The 22,596-nt window shown below is 45.7% G+C and overlaps 1 long non-coding RNA gene across 1 annotated transcript in view; it reads left to right on the plus strand.

Annotated features, from left to right (window-relative positions):
• The window catches only part of LOC134170864 (uncharacterized), a 38,355-nt gene that overhangs the window by 12,120 nt on the left and 3,639 nt on the right, over positions 1–22,596 (plus strand). Inside the window, exon 2 of the long non-coding RNA XR_009967398.1 lies at positions 20,631–20,709. This is a non-coding gene — a long non-coding RNA (uncharacterized LOC134170864). The remainder of the gene's footprint in view (positions 1–20,630; positions 20,710–22,596) is intronic.

The raw sequence follows: 22,596 nt of genomic DNA on the forward strand, positions 1-22,596 counted from the left end.
TCAGTGCAGCTGCTTCCCTCCCTAGCAGTTAGAGCTTGCTTTCACATACTTGACCGAGGCAAAAAGAAATGGCAGAGAGTGAGCACGTGAGAGAGGGAGATTATCTTCTTTTCCTTAACTTAGTTTTGGAGATAAAGATGTTTATGTTTCTGAGAATTAAATGAGTGACCAAAGAGGATAATGGATGGAAGGAGCTAACTCCTAGGCACTGCTTTTGCCTTTTTGCATGCTAAACGCCTCACAACTGAACCTTTTGTCTGTTCCAGTATGGTTGTTCATACAGTCACCACTCTGCCCTCTTGCAGTCAAGTCTTTCAGGCAATGCGCAGTAATGCACCTGGGAAGATGTTAGAGGATATGCATGATCTTAGCTTCTTTTTCCCACCGTGTCTATTATTAGTCCCCTAAGGTATCTATTTACTGCACCTAGCACAAGACATGGCTTCAGTCTTCCCCCTTGACCAAAGAAGACATATCTGGGAATGTCTATGAGGAGCTGTTCCATGTGAGTCTGAATGACTTCCAGTTTGCACTCCCTCAGAGACCGAGTGGCAGCCCATGGGATTAGATAAATGCTGACAGAAAGCATTTAAAAAGAACACTGAAGAAAGTGCAAAAGCTCAAGTCCAGGGCTGCAGCCCTTTGTCTTGATCAGTGCAACTTGCACTTTAACCAGGGTAGGGAGGCCCGAGAGCTTCAGTATCTGTGGATAGATAAAAGCCATGCTAGTAACCCATCCCTACCATGCAGATATTTGCAGGCCCTCTCTACCATAGTCCTTTTGCATTTGTCTTTGCTAAGGTTATCATTTAGACTGGACTGTAAATGAACAAATCTTTCCTAAAAATGTTGAGGGCAAAATAAATGAGCTGTAAATAAACTCACAAATGACATAAAGAGGTATGAGAGCAGCCCCCTGCCCGACTGATTCCCCCCATTCCTCCTAGAATGGAGTGAACTACTTTCAAAAGATGCTTTGTTCATCTCTGCTGACCACATTGGGCATCTAGGGGATAGCTTAGAGCTCTCTTGCTTTCACATTGCATCCCCTCCAGATGGGAGGGGTGTGAGTGTTGTAAGAATCACTGTACCTCCATTAGAGGGATGGCCAGCAGGAGCATGGATGCTTGGAAGACCTCAACCCACCAAGAGGGCAGATTCACTCCTTTGCCTCACTGAAAACCTTAGTGACTGCACACATGCAGCAAGTGCGTTTTGGACACTGGAAAGCAAGTGTTAGGTAATAACTCTTAGCAGATTACTTAAAATTTATAAGTGGTTATAAATAATGAATGGGTACACTTCAGCTTTTAAAGTGAGCGATGTACTCTGAAGTGAAAAGCTGCCATTCAGCAAAAGCGGGTGTTTAGTTTTGCACAACTGCACTCTTTTTTTCTTTCTTTTCTTTTTTTCTTTTAGCTTAGCAGATAACCTATTTAAAAATGTATGAATATTTTAGGAACTGTAACGGCCCTACAGTAAATAGAAACCTGACTCTATAATATTACACCCCAGTTCTTTTTGGCTGTCTATCACTGTGTGTGACACTGCTGATCGATCCTGCTTCTCTTGCCAACGTGAGGATAAGGAGGCATTTGTGTTCATAGGGATGGCCTCCCTTAGTCCATCCTATCACGTCTGATTCAGATGACCTTGGAAAAGTCACCTGAAAAAAAACAATAAATTACTCATTGCATGTCATAGTGGATCTAGAGCCCCAATCTATAAGGCACTTCTGGACATGCTGACTACTAGCATTTCAGTGAGAACTGAGGATACTCAAGATCAGTTAAAACTTCATAGAATTGACCTTGTGGGTCTTGATGGAAAGCCCATTAAAGCCCAATGAAAAGACTGACCATCTTCAGTGGGCCCTTGATCAGTTTGCTAGAAAGGAACCCACAAATACAAGACAAAGAAACCATGCTGAAGGAAGGACCTCAGCGCAGCCTTGACACTGTCAACACCCTGTATGGTGATTTCTCTACATGCCCATATGACAAAAAGACCTGAAAAGGAACTAGCCACCCCAACCATGTCTCTTGCCCGTGTGACCTTTTACTGTGTCTTTAGGTATTGCAATTCATGGAATTTGTCTGTATCTAACGCTTCCGTACCAGTCCCCAGTGAATGGCTGAGTGAATGGCTGGTAAGGGCTGCCATGGATGCTGACAGCCTGGGGCATCATGTGTTGGCCACTCAGAGCAACACCACACACTGCCATTTTCTTACATTAGGCTGCTGAGGAACAGAGATGTGACAGAGGCACCTTGGTTTGGAGGATTTCACACTAACAGCTTGGGTGTTGTGTGTCTTAACTCCGGGTTTGGGGCCTGTGGCCATTTGGTGGGCTCTGCAGCACCCCTGATCCAGCCCTAAGGGTCCAGGTGGCTTGCAGGAAGGTCCAACTTGCCTGCTCAGTCCTGGCTTGGAGGAGACTCTGCAAGGGATCCTTTTCTCTTCTCTCACTGCTCCAAAAGGGAAGTCAGACATCTAGGGGGAATATGTCCACAGGATATTACAAGCCACTCACAGAGACTCCGATAGAAGCAGAGTATTGTAGTGAACTGATCCTTTATGGTCTCAAAGGAATGTAGAAAAAGCCTCCTGGGGAAAGTATTTTGACAAATACCCCATTAAACCCCCCAGAATCTCACACTGCACCAGTTTATGTAAATCCCAAGGACAAAGGAATATTTAACTTTTCACATACCATAAATAAACCTGTTAAACCAATGCATCTCCAAGGAATAATAAAATAGGCAAATACAGTAAATACATTAGTTCTGCTCCACTTTTATGTGGGAGGTGCTTTCCTTTGTCTGCCAGACAGGCACTTCTTTCTGGAGGGAGAAAGGAGAAAACGGTTATTGATGAAACGTGGCAGCTTGTTTGAACCTCAGGAAGCAAAGTCACGGCCTTCAATTGAAGTAGTGGCCAGAGCAGGCAGAATACAACGGATATAATGGAAAAATCAAAGGGAAAGGAGGGAAGTCTGGTGGCTGGAAAGGAGTATGGGGCGGGTGCCAAATGCAGCTCTGGGAATGGCATTTGTGGTTGTTTAGAAGAAATGGCAAGTTAGTGTGCAGTGCCTCTCAGCAAAGGGGGAGGAAGACTCAGACCTTGCAGTTTTAGACCTCTTTTGTCTCCGTTTCTGGTTATAGACATCTTAGTCAACACAGAAGAAGGAGTCTTGAGTCACAAATGAGAGGATGTGGGAACACAGCATTTTACACTGACCTGCTGCAATAAATGAGCAGGAAGGGTGTTGGGTGGCCTTCACTGCTGACAGCAAGTGGTGAGAGCTGTGATGAATGGGCAGTCTCATAGCCTGGGCACACACTGCAGTGTCTGCCCACTTCAGCCAAATTTAGGTCAGGATGTTTCCAGTTCTAATTGTGTCAAGTCAGGGCTGACCTCCAGCACTAAGGCAGGACCTGTGTAGTCACTGAGGATGTGAGGGGTTTGTGAGACAAAAGCTTGAAAGAAAGATCTTTACCTTTGATAGCACTTGGCTGCACAGATTAATCTATCCATTTTGAACCTTGCAAGTAAATACAGTAGGGTTATGACCTTTGGAAGAGATGGAGGAGTGTGGGTGCTTGCTAGTTTCCATGTTGGACAACAAGAACAACAAAGGACCCGAGCATGAAATCTGTGAGCAATGTGCATGCAAACCAAAACATTTCTGCCCTGTCCTGAAGGACAAGCTCAGGACACCCACAGAAACCTAGTCTTTCCCCTGCCAGCATAAATCCACAAGTCCTCAAACTTTAGGTACTGCAGCGTACAACAAGCTTCTCCATTGTAAGCCATCACTGTGCCTGCACAGTGATACAAAGAGGTTGGATGTGAGAAGGGGATATGTGCTCCTGGCAACACACCTAGGAAAGGACCACCATGCCTTAGAGATCTGGTTTGGGAGGTTTTACAGAACTTCTGCTCTGCTCACAACAATAATATTAATCCCTATTCCCTTACAAAAATCTTACGAGCTATTGTAAGACCAAAAGCTTACTAAAATGTTCCATGGAAGAGGACAGGAAGACAGGTCAACACCATGAATGTGCTAAGCTGCTGATACAGTAAGAAAAACCCACCACAAATAACCGCTAACCCCCAAAAAGAACACTAAAAGAAAACTTATGGGTTCCCCCATAAGTGATTCTAGATGGTTCTAAGTGAACCAAGTGGTTCAAGTCAGTCTGACCAGTGCAAGACATCCCCTGTTCCTGAATCCAGAGATCAGTTTAACCTTGGGTGCAAAACACACCAGCCTGGTAACAGAAAATTCAGTGCCAGTAGGAATGCCAACATTCCCTGCCTGCATTGAGTCACTAGTACAGGCAACATTAATTCTTCTCTCATCCTATGGACCACTAAGATATGGAAAGTGGGGGGAGAATTCCTATATTTGGTTCAGACAGGCCACCAGACACAGACAGATGCATGAAATTAATACAATGCAGATAGGATGCAAACTCTGTTGATTTAGCCCCTTGGAAGTACCAAAACATGGGACACCCAAGGTTTTATCTCAGGCTGTCTTTCCCAGATGCAGAATTCCTCTGTCAAGCTGTAGATTGCTATCCATATGCTTCCAGGTCTTGGTTTCTCCTGTGGAGCTGTATCTAAAGTTGCTCCAAACAAAAGTATGTGCTTTTCTGTGATATGGATGCTTATCCTCTTCCTTCCCAGCTTGCTGCCTTGCATTGTGTCATACAGACATTCCCTTCAGCTTGTTTCTGTGAATGGGAGGTGTGCTCCTTACTGCCTTCTCTTTAAAATGCTCTCCTGCAAATGGTGCTCCTACCTCTCTCAGGTTCTTCCTCACATGTTGCCCGATGCAGTGAAAGATGGTGGTGGGAGAGTGGTGACTGCTGGTCTGCATTTAATAGGCCCATATATGACACGAGTAGATCAGGCTGAATGGGGCTTTTGAGCAACCTGGGCTAGTGGGAGGTGTCCCTGCCCATGGCAGGGGTTTGGAACTGGAAGAGCTTTAAGGGCCTTTCCAACCCAAACCAGTCTGGGGTTCTATGATTATGAATAGACTATAAAAGCAACAGCACTGGGTTAGAGCAATGTTTTAACTGGCCCAGTATGCAGTCAGTTGCTGGCCAAAATTGGATGCCTAAAGAAGCATGTCAGAATAGAGAGGATATATATAATACTTGATCTGACTCCACTCCCAGCTCTGTGTCCAACTCAGGATCATCCTGAACTGGGACTCTTTTCTGTGCACCTGAATATTTTTTATCCATCAGCTTCCCTAACTGCTCTCTGAATGTAATCAAAGTCATGGCACACTTTGTGGCAAGGAGTTCCCCAGCTCAACAGGGAGAGAAACTACCTGCTTTGCTTTGAACCAGCTACCTACTGGCTTCATTTGGTGATCAAGGTTCTTGCTTCAGAAAAGGTAACGGTCAATATGTATCTACCATCTTCATGGCACTTGCTACTCTACAGTCCTATCAGATGTCTCATTTCTAGGCTGAAGAGTCCTAGATGACTTAGCCATCCCTTCTATGTAAGCTTTTCCGTGCATTCTCATTGCCTTTCTCTGAGCCCCTCCTGACATAGGGAGGCTGGAGCTGTAGACAGCCTCCAATATGTGGTTAAACTATGGATTTGTACAATAGCCTATGGGTAGTCTGTGTTTTCTGCTTGGGTGGTCTTCTAGGGGGTCCTAACATTTTCCACCACTTCACACTGCCAGTCTCTGGAGTAAAACTTCCAGAAGAAAAGTATACGAAGGAATCAGTTTTGAAAGGTAAGGGCCATATGTAGACATTGGATGCAATGTGTTTGCCCACTCACTTGAATAACATGAAACCTCCTGGAAGGATCACTTGAGTGCAGCTCTTAGCTGACATGAGTAGTATGCACAGCATGTGCTCTATCTTGGTCTATATAGAATATAAAGCTCATACAACTGACATGAGTAGCAGCCTGCATATGAAAATAATGAGGTGATCTAGAAAGGTTAAGGGGTACAAAAGAAGATACTAAAAACTTGTGGATTTGCTGGGGGCCAGGAAGCATTGGATCTTCAGACAGCACCATCACATCCCATGAACCAGGCATCACAGCTCCCCTTCCTATGTTAGCCCCATAAGACCAATGTAAGGTAGAAAGCCCTAAACTTGCCATTTAGATGCTTTATTTCCTACCTCTATTAGAACCCTTACTTTTCAGCCATCCTGGAATATGTCATTCCTGGCAAATCGAGCAGCACTCAACTTTTCTCTCTACACTCTCTGAACAAGCTCTTTCATTCCTGATTCCTCAAAGAGGGAGCAGCTGCAGTACTGCTATCCACCTGAGCCACAGGGACACTATCCAAAGGTGTTAATCCAAAGAAGATGTGCTACAGCATCAGAAATCATTCGTCAGAGGCCAGGCTCCATCCTCAGGGAGCTGGAGCTTTATGTTTCTTGGAAACATGGATCAACGTAAGTGCAGGTCAGTTAGAGGCTCTTGTGCTGGCATTTAAATGTTAAGCAATCACATTTTATTAGGAGCTTGGATGGGCTCTGTGTGTGTCTGTGTCACTGCGTGAGTCGTTAAACCTGGCAGTGTCAGATCAGGGGGCTGTCTTGTGCTGCACAGGGGAGCTGCAGTGCCACAGCAAAGCAAAATGGTGCTTTCTAGACCTTAAGGAGAGCAGAGACAACAGAGCCCTACAGGACAGCCAGAAAGCGATGTCTAGACATGCATTTGAGCTCTGTGGTTGTGTGCTGGGTACCTCCATGGCTGATAGCAGGAGGGTCAAAGTTAGAGCAGGGGATGTGCCGGTGGTGCCCCATGCCTTGAAGCGCGTGCCAACACACAGTGAGTCAGCTGCAGTCATCCAGACTTGCACTGGTAGCCTCTATCTATCCAAAGGGCATTGGATGACATCAAGTGACTGACATAGAGAAAGAGAGTGGGATGCTTCCCAGCAGCCCCCATTATCTATTGGATAAGTCCATTATCATGGACTGCATATTCGGATGCCAGGGCAGCTCAGGTCCATGGTGTCTATCAGCAAAATGTGAACAAGAGGTCTCAGGCTGTGTCAGAGAGCTTTTAGGGTTGTCTCAGAGCCTCAGAGAGTCACCTAAGTATAGATGTGCATTTCCATCCCAGCACACGGCAGCTGGAACCTGGAACCTGGAATACTTCTTCATGGCTTTGTATCTCTTCACTGAGATACAGCCTGTAGAGCCCTGGAAACCCAGGAGCATGATAAAAGGTGATCCAGATCTAAAGTGTCTGGAAAAAGGTTGGAAACCAGGACTACGAAGGGTTATTTTCCTGCCTGCCATATTCCCTGCTGCTTACTGAGAGGTAGTGCCTGACTGTTTCACTCCAGTGTTTTGAGGCAGCTGGGTAAATGGGGCTGTAATACCTGTCTGCTAAGTGTGATCGGTATCAAACTTAAGGGATGGGGCAGATTTTGTAGTTCCCAAATGCCTCTGCTGATCACTGCCAGAGTGAAGGCTGAAGCAGAGACAGATGAATCAAAGCAGCATTGTAGAGGGCAGAAAGCTCTGGGAGTAAGTAAATGATAGCTTGAACAAAGTGCTAGGAAGGAGAAAACAGACATTAGGAGAGGCAGAGAAGAAGGCAGAGCATAAATCCAGGGGCTCAGTGAGAGACTGGCAAATAGTGGGAAAAATGGAGTGCATATATAAAATAGGCCTTTTATTGGGATTTCCAGTGACATCTGGAACAATGAACGGCTGAACCAAACAGAGATAATCTCAAGAAGGAAGAATGTGCATCCTTCCCTCTCTAGAGATATAAAACCCCTCTTGGAAACCTGTGCTGAGCCCTCTATTATGTTGTTCCATCACTCCTACAATAGAACTGGGAAATTATCACCGGGAAAGGCCAAGGCACTATTTCAGTATCACATTTCCCAAAGAAAACGAGAGTGAAATATAACTGTGGCTGTAATAAGCAGTCAGACATATGCTCATGATTATTTTAATTGCAAAAGTATGGCTGCCTCTCTTGTGCTAAGGGGAAAGGAAATTCCTTTTTCTCCTGATTGTCTGCAAGCCTGGGTCCATGTCAGTAAAGCTCCACAGCACTTCCAGAAACCAGGTCACACGTGCTGTGACGGGCAGCTGGTTTATCCCACCACTTTCCCTAAGAGATGGAGTGACAGCTATGGCTGAAGAGGACACCCGTGTTCCCAAGAAGCCTATTCCAGGGGCTTTAGCTGCCACTGTCGAAAGGCTCACATCTTAGCTCTGGCTTCTCCTGGAGATCAACTTTAAGCTTGCAACTGTCAGAGCACAGCACAGGGATCATGTCTGAAGGAAAACATCTTCCTAGTTAGGGAAAGCTGTCACACCTTTGTTTGTCATATTCTTCAGATAATTCTAGCTGTCTGCGGTAGAGGTACGTGCTGGGTAAGTGCCGTATCTATGCACATAGAGAGCTTGCTTCTGACAGCTCACAGTCAAACCGTCTTTCCTGTCTTTGATAATACCTGTAAGGAGCTCTGGGTACTACAGTGATGGGTATTTTAGGTGTACCCATCAAAGAAGAACAAGTGACAGGCTGGAACGAAATGGTCTTAAGGTCCTTTCCAACCCTAACCATCCTATGATTCTATGATAGTAAGGGTGAACAATACCTTCTTGGTGACATTCAGAATGATGTGAACTTGTCCTGTGCAGTATTTCAGTGGGCATCAGGACGCAGAACCTTCCGAGATTTCCTGAGCTTCTGTTCAGTCTGTAGCCTTGCTTTGAGCCACACAGGTGGTCACAGTCAGTTACTACCATTGAATGCCCCTAAAGTATACAGGCTCAGTCAAAACTGAGACTCACAGAGAAAACTGGAGATGCAAAACTTTGCAAAGCTAACACATGTAAAATACCTGTACATCCTTTTGGCTGCATTGAAGAATAGTTCTGGCTCTCAAATACAGTGCTGGAAATCATGTAGCCCCTTTCTTTTCTGATTTTCTGCCTCTACTTCTTATATAGCCTTGGGGAAGATGCCAAATATCTCTATGCCTTTAGTTTCCTAAAATGTAAATTAAAATACTGGTTACCCACATTGTGATGGGGTCCTGACTCTTTGTCCTTTAATGTTTTTACAGTACTTTGGGAATCCTGTGTGGAAAGCATTAGAGAATGCCACTGTGGTTGCTTTTACGCAGGTGAGAGTGTCTGTTTTATCTAAGGTGGGAGGTGTAGGTGGAATAAGGTCAGATGCAGATGAAATGACTCAGACCTTTAGAACTGAGGAGTCATCTATCTGAGGACCTAATGGCAACTGGCAGATGTTTTGCCTAGGTTCTCATAAAGACCATCTCTCTGACAAAGGAAAGATTCAATGACCCATTCCAAAATGGTGTTCCCAATCTGCTGAAGCACTCAGAAGCCCATGATGCCATCAAGCCATCAGCGTGTCATGGGCTGCTGACTGGATCTATGCTGAGTTACAGGCGTGCTCTCCACCACAGCATTTGAATCCTGCACAGCAAAGAGCAGATGTAAGCAATGCAGGGATCTAACACAGAACAGCTTGGGTGACATCAGAGTGACTGTGTGCTTCTGATAGGAATTGGTAGTATCAGGGCAGAGCAGGTGTGAGTCATCTCCCAGGAGAGATAGGCAGAAAAAGGGAGATGGGGAGGGGAGGAGGAAAGCAAGAAATAGATTAGCTCATACAGATAAATTCCCCTTGCCTGGCTTCCCCTCCCTTTGTGCATCACCCTCTCGCTCCACAACACGCATACATAAGCACGGAGATTTGACTGTTAGGGCTCGATTCCAAAGCCCTGTCAGACAGCTCATTTGCTGCTTTGTTTTCTTCCCTTGCCCATCTTTGCCCCAAATTCAAGATCATTTAATATGTGGCTAGATAAAACTTGAGCAGTTCTTCAATACGCATTTACTTTCTGCTGTGCATTAGTCTGGTTCAATACTTCCCATGGCAGGGGCTCAAATAAAAGCAGGATGGGGATCTAGACAGCACTGGCTGCGGAACAACTGCTGTATGTCTTGTATGATCAGCTTTCACCGTATCCCCAGTGTGTTCCAAGTGCCTCTCTGTAATGACTTAAATATAAAAGGTCATGATCAGGGCAGGAGATGCTTTGAGTTTGTTAGCAGGGTAAGACAGATGAGCAGTGTACAAGGTGAATGGCTGGGAGGGAGGATCTATGTGTTATCAACACAGAGGAAAGGACATGCCAGTGCAAAATGACTCGTGTTGCAAATGCTCCTCTCCACCATTAAGCCCACAAAGAGTTAGATGCTCTCTAACAGGCAATTGAACCACAGCTTCCAAATGAAAGCACAGTCCCACTTGGCCAGCCCTACAAATCATTCTGAGGCTGTAGCACCAGTATTGAAGACAACAGAGCAAATCATCTCCCCAGAAAAGGAATGGTACTCAAAATATTTGTTAGAATACAAACTAAAACAGCAGAAGAGTTCCTGGGAGGAACAGATTAATAACAAACAAGACAGCCACAGATCCCCACAGAGTCCCTGCTCTACCAAATGACCTCACCCCTGTGTACTGTGCCAAATTCTGCCAGACTGTTACCAAATACAGAATCAGTCATCTTAAACTGCGTTTAGAGATGATGACTGTGCACCTAGAGTAACAATGGGGAATAGAAGTAGAGTGACACTTTCTCATTCCAGCCCCAAAAGGCCATGGAAGAGAGATGAATATTGCTTTTAATGATGGAAAGAGACACAAGATGTTCTGTTAAAGACAATACTGGAAAAGTGCCTAACAGGAAAGAAAGCGGCACTGAAGAGTAACTAGTAGTACAGAGTACTAATGAGGTATAGTATTATAGAAGAGGTCAAACTAAACATGTTGGAAAGCATTAGACAGGGCAAATGCTTGTGCTAATGGATATACCTGTAACAAAGCCCAAAGGGTTTTCTGCTGCTGTATCTTGACAACATTTTTCCCAGCTGTAATGCCAGTAAGAGGTCTTATATTTCAGTTTAGGTTTGGGTGTATCTATGGCAGGGAGTAAGAATTATGAAGTTAAATGAGAATGCCTGGGGGAAATCTGACCATTCTCCAGGGTCCTGAGAGAGCCCCTTTCTTTCTGCAAGCATTGAACGCATTCCTTTCACACCATCCGAAATGATGGGGTGAAGTAATGGTGACAGAAATAAAGAGAATCAAACCACCAAGAAAGTCTCGTAATGCCAAAGGTTTAGTGCTCAGTAACAGGCCAGAATGACTCATATCTGTAAGCACTCCGAAACCCTCCTGCGTGTTGACACAACCCCACTGTCCTGCTGTTCAGTGCCTGTGTTCCAGTTGTCACAGAAAATGAAAGGACAATAGCTATTGTTGTGTTGCAGCTGTATATTGTGACTGATTCATGGTTTCCCTTTTGGGGAGGAGCACAAGCTGGTCTTGCATGTTCTCAGGCATTTGCAACACACGTGTGTAATTCTCACGTATCTGAAGACAGTAAATATTGGACCCCATTTGCTGCTAATAAACCATCATTAGTGAATAGCTGATGTAAGCTGTTGAAGAAGGGGTTTCAAGGTGTAAGCGAGGCAAGGTTTTTAAGCTGGAAAATCTCTTTTATTAGATGAACTGACATATTTGGAAGTGGAAAAAAATAAAAAAGCAACAGCAAAGCCTTTGGGAATCCAAGACCTTCTCCAGGCTGAATGCTTTCCAGCAGAACCTGGAAAAACAACTTTGTCGCCAAATGGAATTTCTGTTTTTGTAACAGCTTTGCATTTGTTGTTAGAAAAAAGGAAAAGAAATAAAGCTTTTGTGGTTTTTCATTGAAGGGAAGCTCCAAGGTTTCAAAACACACACGACATCTGTCTGTCTGTCTTTTGAATGGTATTTTTTTGTGGAGAAAGCAATCCTTTCTAAATGAACTCCAGTCTGGTGTAACATTGGAGAACATGCTCTCTCTCTCATTTACATAAATACATCTTTTATTAGCTGTCAGTACAGGAACAATTCATCATGTAAGACATAAACAGCTGATAAGTAAACAAGTTGGATCCTTTACTAGCACAAGCCAGCAGACCCTTGTGAGTTCAGTGGGTCTCCATCAGTTTACGTCATCTTGAGGTCCAACCCAGTAACATGAGTAGGAACACAGGCCAAATCCTGCCTGATTTTCCATTGTGTTTTCCTCAGCTGCTGAATGACAGACAGCAGAAAGTAATGTGGAGTGAGCCCATGCATAGAGGCAGCGCATGTGAGACTATGCACACAGACAGTCCTCATCATTAAGGATTAATAAACATGGGCACAAATGAAAGATAGGCACTTGGATTGCAAGATGTGTGGCCATACGCGCCACTCCTCTGACTTCCTCTCCTATTGTTTGTCTCTGTTTGCTCGGGTGGCAGCCACATGGTTGCCTTTCAATAATTCAAGATCCAGTTTGCATGCATGGCCAGTCCTGCATGTCGCGTTTTCTCACCTGATTGCAAGTTTATCTCTGTAAATGAAGCAAGGTTTGCAAGGACCTGCAGTATCTTCTATTAGACTGGCTGATACATGGGGGAAGAGGAGAAGAGCTTGTGTGCCTGAAAGCTTTATCATTTTTCTAACTGAATCAACTGCTCTAATAAAAGAATTTGCTTCCCCAACAGCTTGTCTTCCTGGTTTCCTTAGACTGTTATGACTATCTTTTCTGCTATTTCAATGACCCTCTGTTAAGCTTGTGTGGACCACGAGCTGCATTCCTATTAAGAACACACCTCCACTGACACCTGCATGCCACTTTATGTACCTCCCATGTTCTACCACAGTCCATAAGATATGTGAATAAACAAGATTTGTTTGAGTAAAGATGATTTAAATGATGGCTTGTCACTTAAGGATTAGAACCACTGATCTGACCATTTAGACATGAAGATGTTAGCACTTGAACTGTTAAGAAGTAGACATCAGTAACAAAAATGAACTCGACAGTAAAATAACTCAGTCTGAGTCTCAAGCATGTTTTTTCCTGGTGTAATTTGGAATACATCACTAATGGACAATATTCTTTGCAGTCTGAAGTAGGAGAGATTGCATTACAAAACTCAATAACTGCATCACAAAGGCATTTTTGCTTCAGCAAGGCATTCCAAGGGATTTTTGCTCTAACAATATCATCCTTTGCTTCTTCATATGGTGCTCTGCAAATGAAAGTTTCAAAGAGTTCACCATCAGCAAAGTCAAGGCAGTATCTTTGCAATTGTTTCTGTAGAATTAGTATAGTATTGAATATAATGCATATAGAAGCCTCTGAAGAGTGATAGAAAGTGGAATGTCACACACACATACAGGCATAAGCTGTTAGTGATCTTTTTGGGTGTATGATTCCCCCTTTCTGGGGTTGTAGAAGGGCAGAAAAGAGCCAGAAAAAGTATTAAGGATGTAAACATCACAGTCACCCATGTTTAACAAGACAAATGTCTCTTTCTTATGTCTGTCACCTCCATCCTTTCTACTGCTTTTCTCCTTCTCACCTGATCTAAGTGATGTGCAGAAAGAAGCCTTCCTTTCCTCTCCTGAGAGCACCTCTTTCTCAGCCCTAAGCATTCACAAAACAGGAGACTGTCCCCACAGAGATCAGTCCTAAGAGTTTAAGCTAATAATGTATTTTAAAATAACAAGGTTTGAGTTCATTTCACTTGCCTTTAGGGTACAATTGCTTTGCGTTTCCAAGCTTTTATCTGCAACCATGGAGAACAGATGCTTTTTTCTAAAGGAAAGCTGAGGGTCTCCTTTAGTATCTCAGCAGTTTAAGTAATGTGAGGCAGCAGAGACAACTCTGATTTCCGGGGTCTTGGTTCCCACTCTTTGCTTTAATCACCATGATGATGTTCAGCAGAAGTTAAGCTGCCAATAACAATTTATGTGTCTGTCCCATTAGGAACTGAGAAATCTCTTGGATTATCCTTTAAGTTTGTAGTGGCTTCTTTTGTTTCAATCCCACCTTTTATTATGTGCAAACGTTTATATATATATATATATGTTTAATCTGTTTTGCTTTCCTGTCTTGCCTTGGGTTGTATTTCTGACTTGGTGCTTTCCATTTTGATTGAGGTGGTGACTGGATGGGCCTCATCTTCTCTTGGTTCAAAGAACAATTCATTATTTGCTCGTGTCTGGGGAATGAATGCCTCTCTATGATATGTTGGGAGACAGAGATAAACATCCCTCCTGGCTGATTGATCGTCTTATTAAAGATTGCAGTAGTAGATTGCAGTAGGAAATAATCCCCCATAGCTTCATAAGGGTAAAATCCCTTCCTCTTTTCCCCTCAGACTGGCTTTAGGGCATGCTTGGAACTTGGCTTATGCTCTGTTCAATCTTATAGCATTACTGAATTAGCCTTTATTGAAAGCCATTAGCGTTGATCAATGGCGGGACACACTTTTTCATTGGGGAAGGTAACCAAAGTGTTTATCCACCAAAAATTTGCAAATGTAACTTGATTTTGGTGATCTGTGGCTAATCTTGCTCTCTCTCTTATTATTTATAACAGGTTTAATTGATACACAAGGATTTTGAGCCCTTAGTTGTCACCTGCAACATGCAGGAGATGGAAGAGGCAGCAGTGCCAGCTTGATTCACCAGTTGTACATTCCTCCTTTGACTTTTACGTTTTGCTTCCATATTGATCTTCTTCCTTCCTTTTATAAAGCTTCTTTGCACATTTTCCCACCCTTTGGTCCAACACCAGTTGTGTTCTCGACACTGTCAATGCATTCAGCCTTGTCCTCTTACCTTCTTCCATTGTACCCTATCTGCAGGAGGCAGCCTTCAGGAACCTGTCCCTCCCATTCCATAAATCCCTTCTTGTTCATTCTTTCCCAGGCAGCTCTCAGGGACATTTATCATCCAGTCCCCTCCCTGGCTGAATGTCCTCTCTAAATTAATAATTAGAGAGCAAACAACACGTGTACATAGCCAACAACACGTTCAGCTGTTACGGCTTGCTGATCCAAAGCATGTGAAAATCAGTGTGGACCCCTCCTTTTGTGAGCAGCGTTTGGTGCTACATTCCTGATCCTTCCTATGAAATAAACCTTTGGGGTTTTTTGCTTGTAATGCGCTGCTGCAATTCATATAATAAATTAGATTATAATCCCCTCATGGGTAAGGACCTGTCTTTTTGATATGCCTGTGCATTGTTGATCTCATAGTACATGAGCGTGTTTGCACATTCTCACCTCCTGCTTATATTCACTGCATCAGGATATAAGAATGAAAATGAGAACAGAGGTGGACTCTTTTCCAATTACTAGCATGCAGATAAGCCCCTTTAATTAAAGACATCATATACCCTGTAAAAAAGAAAGCTCCTCTGTCAGACTGCAGCCTTGTAATGGCTTTGTGTTTGTGCAATTAGGACCAAATCTTGAAGCCACCGAAGCCAACGGTGGTCCTTAATGGGATTAATTCTTCATTTGTGGGGTGATGGTTTGGGTGATCTAAGAGGCCTTTTGCATCTTGCGCTTTTCCAATCTCTCTCTGGGTAAATGACACATAATGGAAAAGACAGCTGGTTTTGAATAAACTGCATTAAGTGTCCACATACAATTCCTAATGCAGGTTAAAAAAACCCCATCCCTGTGTCTCTGCTGTCGTGCGTGCCCCTCTTGCAGAGCAGGTCCCTCCCGTGCTGCAGACGCTGCATGAACCTGTCAATACTCTGCAGGTTTCTGGGGGGTATGTGTCTCTGTGCTTCCCGAGATCCTCTGGGAAAAGTCTGCAGCCAGCGCTAATCAAATTGAACTGCTGTCAAGACTTCCTGCGAGCTTCGAGGAAACCTTTTGGAATATTAGAGGTACAGGAGAGGAGAGTAAAGGTTGGGGGAGGAAGGGAGGCAGGACAGTTTGGGAGCTTAAGTGGATTACATAGCTCCATAACCCAGTTATATGGGTCCGTGGACTCGAGTGAGCTGTTTCTTCCCCTCCTCTGGCTGTCTGCCTGTCAGATAGATCCCCTTTATTAGCCTCCCCCATCTGGCTCTCAGCATTCCTGATTTTCCAGTGCTCGCATCCCCGAGCAGCTCATCTCAGCCCTTCTTGTATCCCTAAGCTCCCCCAGGACCTTCCTTTAGCTGCACCAGCTGTCTGCACTGGTTGAAGTCTCTGCACCACCAGCATTTACCAAGCATGGTAGCAGATCTTTGATCTCAGCCAGTGCGAGCCCCAGGTAGCCAGGAAAGGGCTCATGGTTTAGCTTAGATCAGGGGACTTATGTATGAAAGTTAACCTCATCTCTGACTCTATTTTCAATAGCGAAGAGGGCTAGTTTAGAAACAGATGGGCAGCTGAGCACCAGCGTTGGGTGGTATGAAGAGCATCAAGTGCCTCGCGCATCTGGATGCACTAATATTGCCACAGCTTGGGTTGGGTGAGCGTGAGTTAACCATGAGCCTGGTTCTTCATTCTGAGCCCTGAGATTTCCCCTCAAAACCAAGGTGGGAGCCTGACATCTGCTGGGGACTGCACCACTGCTGCAGAGAGCACCAGGCCAGCATCCACCCATCCATCTTTCCTCACTGCTGTTCTGCCAGGAGCAAGGAGGCTGCTGCCTGAGGGACACTGCATGGAATGCAAGCAGCTTGTGAGGAGGCAACGTGGCCAAAGGGCAGGGTGGTCCAACTACAGCCTGGTAAGAGGTAAGGGCTGATATCCCAATTCACTCTGGAAGTCTCCAGTCCTTCAGGAGTGGGCCAGATACAAGACAGCAGCATGTGGGTCTAGGGATGGCAATGTCCATGGCTACACAGACCGTTTTGTCTCTCTTTGTAAGAGACAAAACTGCATTATCTGCACTGAAGCATGTTTGACAGCAAGCTGAAATCTGCTTTCCCTCATTCCTTTTGGGGTGTCTGCCACTGCCACCACCATGGTTTTGCTTTGTGGGGTAGCCTTAGGCTTGCTGAGTCTAATTCAGCCCTATGGGCTTTACAGCCAGAAATGCTGCAGGTAGACTCACCTGTGCAAGCAGGAAACAGAGTCACAGCTTGATGTCCACCACAGTGTGTCCCTTTGCCTCCTTTCTGTCCTCCTTCCCCCTCTTCTCCCTGCTGTTGTGCTGCATCTCTGAGACTTTTGTTGAGTCTTGCAGCAAAGAATGGTTTGCAGGGCTGACTGTGAGTTAGAAAATCATGTAAGAGTCGCTCAAGAGCATAACGAGTGATGGAGAGCAGAATCAAGTGCCCCTTGGTCTGATTAAATACTGACCTGATGCTTTAACACAGTGCTAGAGAGTGCTGTGCTGCTGTACCAGCCCTGGCTAGCAGTGCTGTAAAGGAGGGTGCTTGGCCACTGGTGGCCAGGCAGCACCCAGGGCATTGCTTTGTGCTGCTTTGGGGTCTGCAGACAGCTCATCCAGTCTCAGTATATGGATCTCTGGGTCACAAACCATTGGGTCCATTAAAAAGAGAGATCCTAAGGAGCATGCAGGCAGTATGGTAGCTTGGAAGTTTGTTGATAGCAGAGTTATCACCGTATCTTTGGGCTCTCAGCTAGCAACTAAATAATTGGAAGTGTTACTTTCTCCTAAAAGTTAGCCTGGCCTTTGTGCTGCTTAGTCACCGTTTGTATTTGTTGCTGCAGAAAGGAGCAGATAAAACACGGATTTGAGACCCTTGAGGAGACGAAGTTGGCAGCTCTCGTTGTAGCAAGGATCTTATGTTGTGTTTATTTAATGAAGGTTCCTATTTGACAGGAATGTGACTAGTCAAGGTTTTATTAATAGCTTTAGAGTGAGGTTTCAGAGCTCTTGGCTTTGGAGGCACACTAAGAATTTGATGCCAGTTTAACCTAATGATTCAGAAACCATAAAGCAGATAATAATAAGCTAACACATCTATTTTTAAACTCATGATTTAAGCCACTGTCATGATTTTGATGGGGCCTGATGTGATTTTCCAGCATTGGGACTGGTAATAAGGCTTTTGTGTTCTGATTTGAATGGAAAATCCTTTTAGAATCCTCCAGCTCGCTTGCCTTAGTCAATACTTAACAAGGACTCAGCCACAGCAGCAGGAATTATCCACCAGTCAGGACATTTTCCTTGCCCCTGTCTTTCCCTTCCTGCATAGAAAAAACCCTGACACACAAGGACAATGATCCATTGCTGTCCCAGGGCCCAGTTAGTGAAACTGGCACACAGGAATTCCTGTGCATGGAAATCTTGGAGCTGCCGACAGCCTCCCAGGAGTCCTAACACAGGAGCATCCCTGTGTCAAAGGAGTTTTCCGTGGGGCTGAGAGGACAGACTCAGGTCAGGTCAACACAGGCAGCTTGGGCTTGTGCTACAGGTATCCTGCATCCCTGTAAAGCTGTCCTGGGACTGAGCACAAGGTAAGATGAGTTTCAGAGATGCAGAGAGGGCCAAGTTGTGGCACAGAGGCTCCATAAAGTCTCCCTCAGTCCCTGTGTGGGCACATGGAATTGCTTGTCTAGTGGCTGTGTCCATGGAGGAGTGGGAGAAATCCAGCTGGTCGCTGCAGTATTTCATTTCTCCTCAGGCAAACATTTATGGGAAGCAGCAGCTGAAAGCAGGAAAGATGCAGCGCTGTTCCTGCTGTCCCCCAGCCTGCTGTGCCCTCACAGGTATTGAACTTGATGCGGAGCAACTGCTTTTTCTGCTCCTAGATGCAACCAAGTGAAAAGGATGTGGGGATCAACTGAAGGAGCAGCAGGCTCTGTGCAAGCCAGGTCCATCTCAGTGCTATTTTGAGGCACTCAGCTTTCCAGCCAGCCGGTATGCTGTTATTCCTCTAATACAAGGAAATAAACACATGAGGAATAGCTATGAAAAAAAACAGGTGACTCATAAGTGCGAAGAGCCTCATTCTGTCATTAGTGGGGGGTAATTTGCTACCTATTTCTATCAGTTACACATGTCCCTGCAAAGCTTCACTGCCCTTTGGGCTGGGTGTGTGGCCACAGCAGCCTGCAGCAGGGGAGCAGGAGAGGGTTTGCAGCCGGTCAGTGCTTAGCCATGATTTCTCCTTTTTGTCTGAAGAATGGAGGAGGGTGAATCCTGCTGCTTGGCCCTCAATCTGTCAGGAAGTGATTTGAGACTTTGAGTAGAGCTTGGCCTTTTCTTCCCCTTATTAAAAAGGAAGAAGGCGGTGTTTTATAGGTCTGTTACGGAAGCATGTATGCACTGATCTTTAAGGAATGATGTGAGTAGCCTTTTGGGCTCCTGTTAGACACAGAAATATCATCTGACAGCAGAAATATCACCCAAAATGAAATCTCAGCAAAAGAGTGAATTGTGAACAGCTTTGGATCAACTTAATAGGTGTGTTCACTCTGAGGACTAATGATAACACAAGTAATTGTTTCTATTGGGTTTGTGTGGCAAGGTTTCAATAGCGAGGGGTGCTACTGGGGAAGAAGACCCAATGCCAGACGTCTCCAAGATGGACCTGTTGCTGGTCAGGGCCCAACCCATCAGCAATGGTGGCAGTGCCTCAGAGATAACATTTAGGAAGGGGGAAAAAACTGTCAGGAGAGAGGAGTGAGAATATGTGAGTGGAGCAGCTCTGCAGACAGCCAGGTCAGTGCAGAAGGAGGGCAGGAGGTGCTCCAGGCACTGAAGCAGAGATTCCTTTGCAGCACATGGTGAGGCAGGCTGTGCCCCTGCAAGTCAAAGTGTGATGGACCAGCCACAACCTTCATTCTCCAATTCCCTGTGTTGCTCGGAAGGGTGAGGAGAAAGCGGAATTGCAAGTGAAGATGAGCCTGGGAAGGAGGGAGGGGTGGGCAGAAGGTGTTTTAAGAGTAAGTTTTATTTCTCATTATCCTACTCTGATTTGATTGGTAAGAAATGAAACCAATTCCCCAAGTCCAGTCTGTTTTGCCCATGATGGTAACTGGTGAATGAGCTCTCCCTGCCCTTATTGCAACCCATGAGCCTTTTGTCGCACTGAGGAGGAGGAGTGACAGTGTGGCTTTAGTGGGCTCTTCCTGCCCAGCCAGGGTACACTCACCATACTCTTCAATAAAGGAAGTCTTCCTTATCTAGAAAGTAACTCCTACCTCTGCCCTGCTGAAGGAAAAGTGGTTTGTGAAGAAATACAATCTCCTTAAGTGACTTAGGAGCCTCAGATCCATTTTTAATATCTGCTTAACCATTTACTTAGAAAAGTCTCATCATAAGGATCTTTTTTCTTGTCTTTTTGAGGCACAGATTTGGGTGTGGGCCATTTTAAATCAGAACTGAAACCAGGTATCTGCACTCACCTGGAAAGCACCAACTCTGCTGCCAATGGCATGCACACCATCTAGTAATGAAGAACTGAATGAATCACTGCAAAAAAGCTGGATGGGGAAGGACTGTAAACCTCTATACCAAGCTGGAAGTGAGCCCTTCTCTTTCTGGAGACAGGAGAGCCAGGAATACGTTGGAACACCATGGCATTTCTTGTTCAGAAGAAATATCCCATTATTTCAGGCAAAAGCAGTTGGCAACTTTCCACTCAGCTTGGTTTGGCTGCTGGCACTGAGGAAACACACATAGAAATGGTGTGGAAGATGGGAAGCCCTGGCCACCTCCACCTTGCTTCTTCCTATAGCTTGTTTTGGGGAAAGCAGGCTGCAGCCTTTCAAGGACCTCAAAGATCTGCTTCTGATCTGCTTTAGGTACCAACTGTGAGCACAACTGCTCCCTGCTCATCCGTTTTCAAAGTGCCCAGTGAAAAAGGAGTCTTCCTGCTTGCAGGTGAGTGTTTGCTACTGGTCTTTACAACCAGTGCTCTGATCCACGGCTATAGATTTGTCACTGCCCTGTTAATATAGTTACTACAGTGTAAAAATACCTCAAAAGACTAGCTCACACAAATTGCAATAGCTCCAGGCAAGAGAGATGCCAGCAGGGAGCCGCATTACAACTCGGCTTGAAAGAGCTCAAAGGTAAAGGTGGGTTCAGTAGCGACAAACAGGAAGCAACAAGCACCTCGCTCTGCCTTGTACTGCCTGAAAACTAATGTTTTCATGCACAGACACACACAAAAGAGCCTTTTTAGTGGAGCAGGTTTGTTTGGGCCTGTTAGGTGGTGGTCAGTGGTCAAGGGATCAATGGCTATAGCATCAACAGGGTACACTGAAACTCAGGAAGGTAGGATGGTAACACCAGGGGTGCCAGGATCAAACCCCCTGGTCCTGTGGAAGGCAGCATGCCACATCCTGGGCTATGCTTGTCCCATGGCTCAGGACAGAGTGAGAGACCTGGCACGTCCCAGTCATCAAGGACCCACCAACACATCTGGCTTAGACACATCTGGATTGGATGGTTTCTCCTTTCCAGGAGGTGGTAGTGATTGAAGGATGCAGGTTGCTCTTCAGCAGGCTTTGTGTACAGATATCTGTCCTGAACACAGGTCAGAGGAATGTGGGCACATGCAGGCATTCCTACCAGCCTTAACGACCTGGTAGGAGACCCCATACACCTGCACAGCCCTTGTCAAGTAAAACACCTCCTCTGCCCTGTAGGTGACCCATCCTGATGCAAGCACATTTTCCAACATATACCAATGGTATAAAGGTGTCATGTGGGTAGTTTGTGTGGAGGGTAGGGCAGAAACTGAGCACTGAGAAAGAAAGGCAGATGAGAAGACACAGTACCGAGAGGTGCTTAACACCTTGCACAGGCTAAGAAACCTAAGATTCCCATTTGTTTTCTGTTGGAGCTGTGTTGCCAGCATCTCAGATGGTCTTACAGCAGGACAGGGTGAGAATCACTTTGGACGTGGTATGGAAGAGAACTGCAACATGGACATCTCGTGGATGCTTCCTTTCCTCCTCTGCAGTCCAGAGCCTGTGCTCCCCACACCTAACTCCCCCCAGGGAAACACAATGGTGCTAAAAGCTCTGCGTGCGTTGCCTGCATGAGCCTGAATCTCCAGCCAGTGCAGCAGTGACACCCACCTCGCCGTGCAAAACGCAGAGCCATTCTCTGCACGTACCCGTGTGTCTGCCTTCATGGCACAGCTCTCACAGACGAGGTCTGGTCCTCCACACCATCAGCCTGCTGCGGTCTCGGCACTCCTTCCGAGGGCAGGACCCGGGGCACCCGCCTTTAAACGGCGCTGACATCGTGACCGGGGAGACAGCGCCCGGTCCCTCTGCACGGGGAAAGGAGCAGTTGCAGGCTCTGCAGTGTCTGCCTAGCGCACATACTGGTAATAGCACCGTGCAGGGGTCTCGGTGTGATCTTCCTGTTGCTCATTTGATGGCAAGTGTGAAACGCAAATCCCCCCGGGCTTCTGTCTCCGCTCAATATTCACAGCAGCATGAAGGCTCCTGCGCGGAGAGGGGGGTAAGAGCCTGCAGACAGCGGGGAGCTTTGCCTCCTTTGTCTGGAGTTTACAGGTTACAAAAACCTCCTTATTCGAGGGGCTCACCGCAGCCACCCCGACCCCTGCCTCCGCCTCAGCTTGGCGTGGGGTACCACACTCGGGCTGTGGCTCCATCGAAGGTGGTGATGGGGCAGGGAGCACGGGGTCTGCGGCAGGCACCCCGAGGTGAGTTTGGCTCGCTTGGAAGGTGGGTGCATTGCCCCCCATCCGTGTCCCTGCCCCTTTTCCCTTGGTGTGTGATGGTTCCAGCC

This window comes from Pezoporus occidentalis, unplaced genomic scaffold (genome assembly GCF_034315485.1).
Source record: "Pezoporus occidentalis ecotype Australia unplaced genomic scaffold, CSIRO_AGI_Poc_V1 ctg111, whole genome shotgun sequence".
NCBI lineage: Eukaryota > Metazoa > Chordata > Aves > Psittaciformes > Psittacidae > Pezoporus > Pezoporus occidentalis.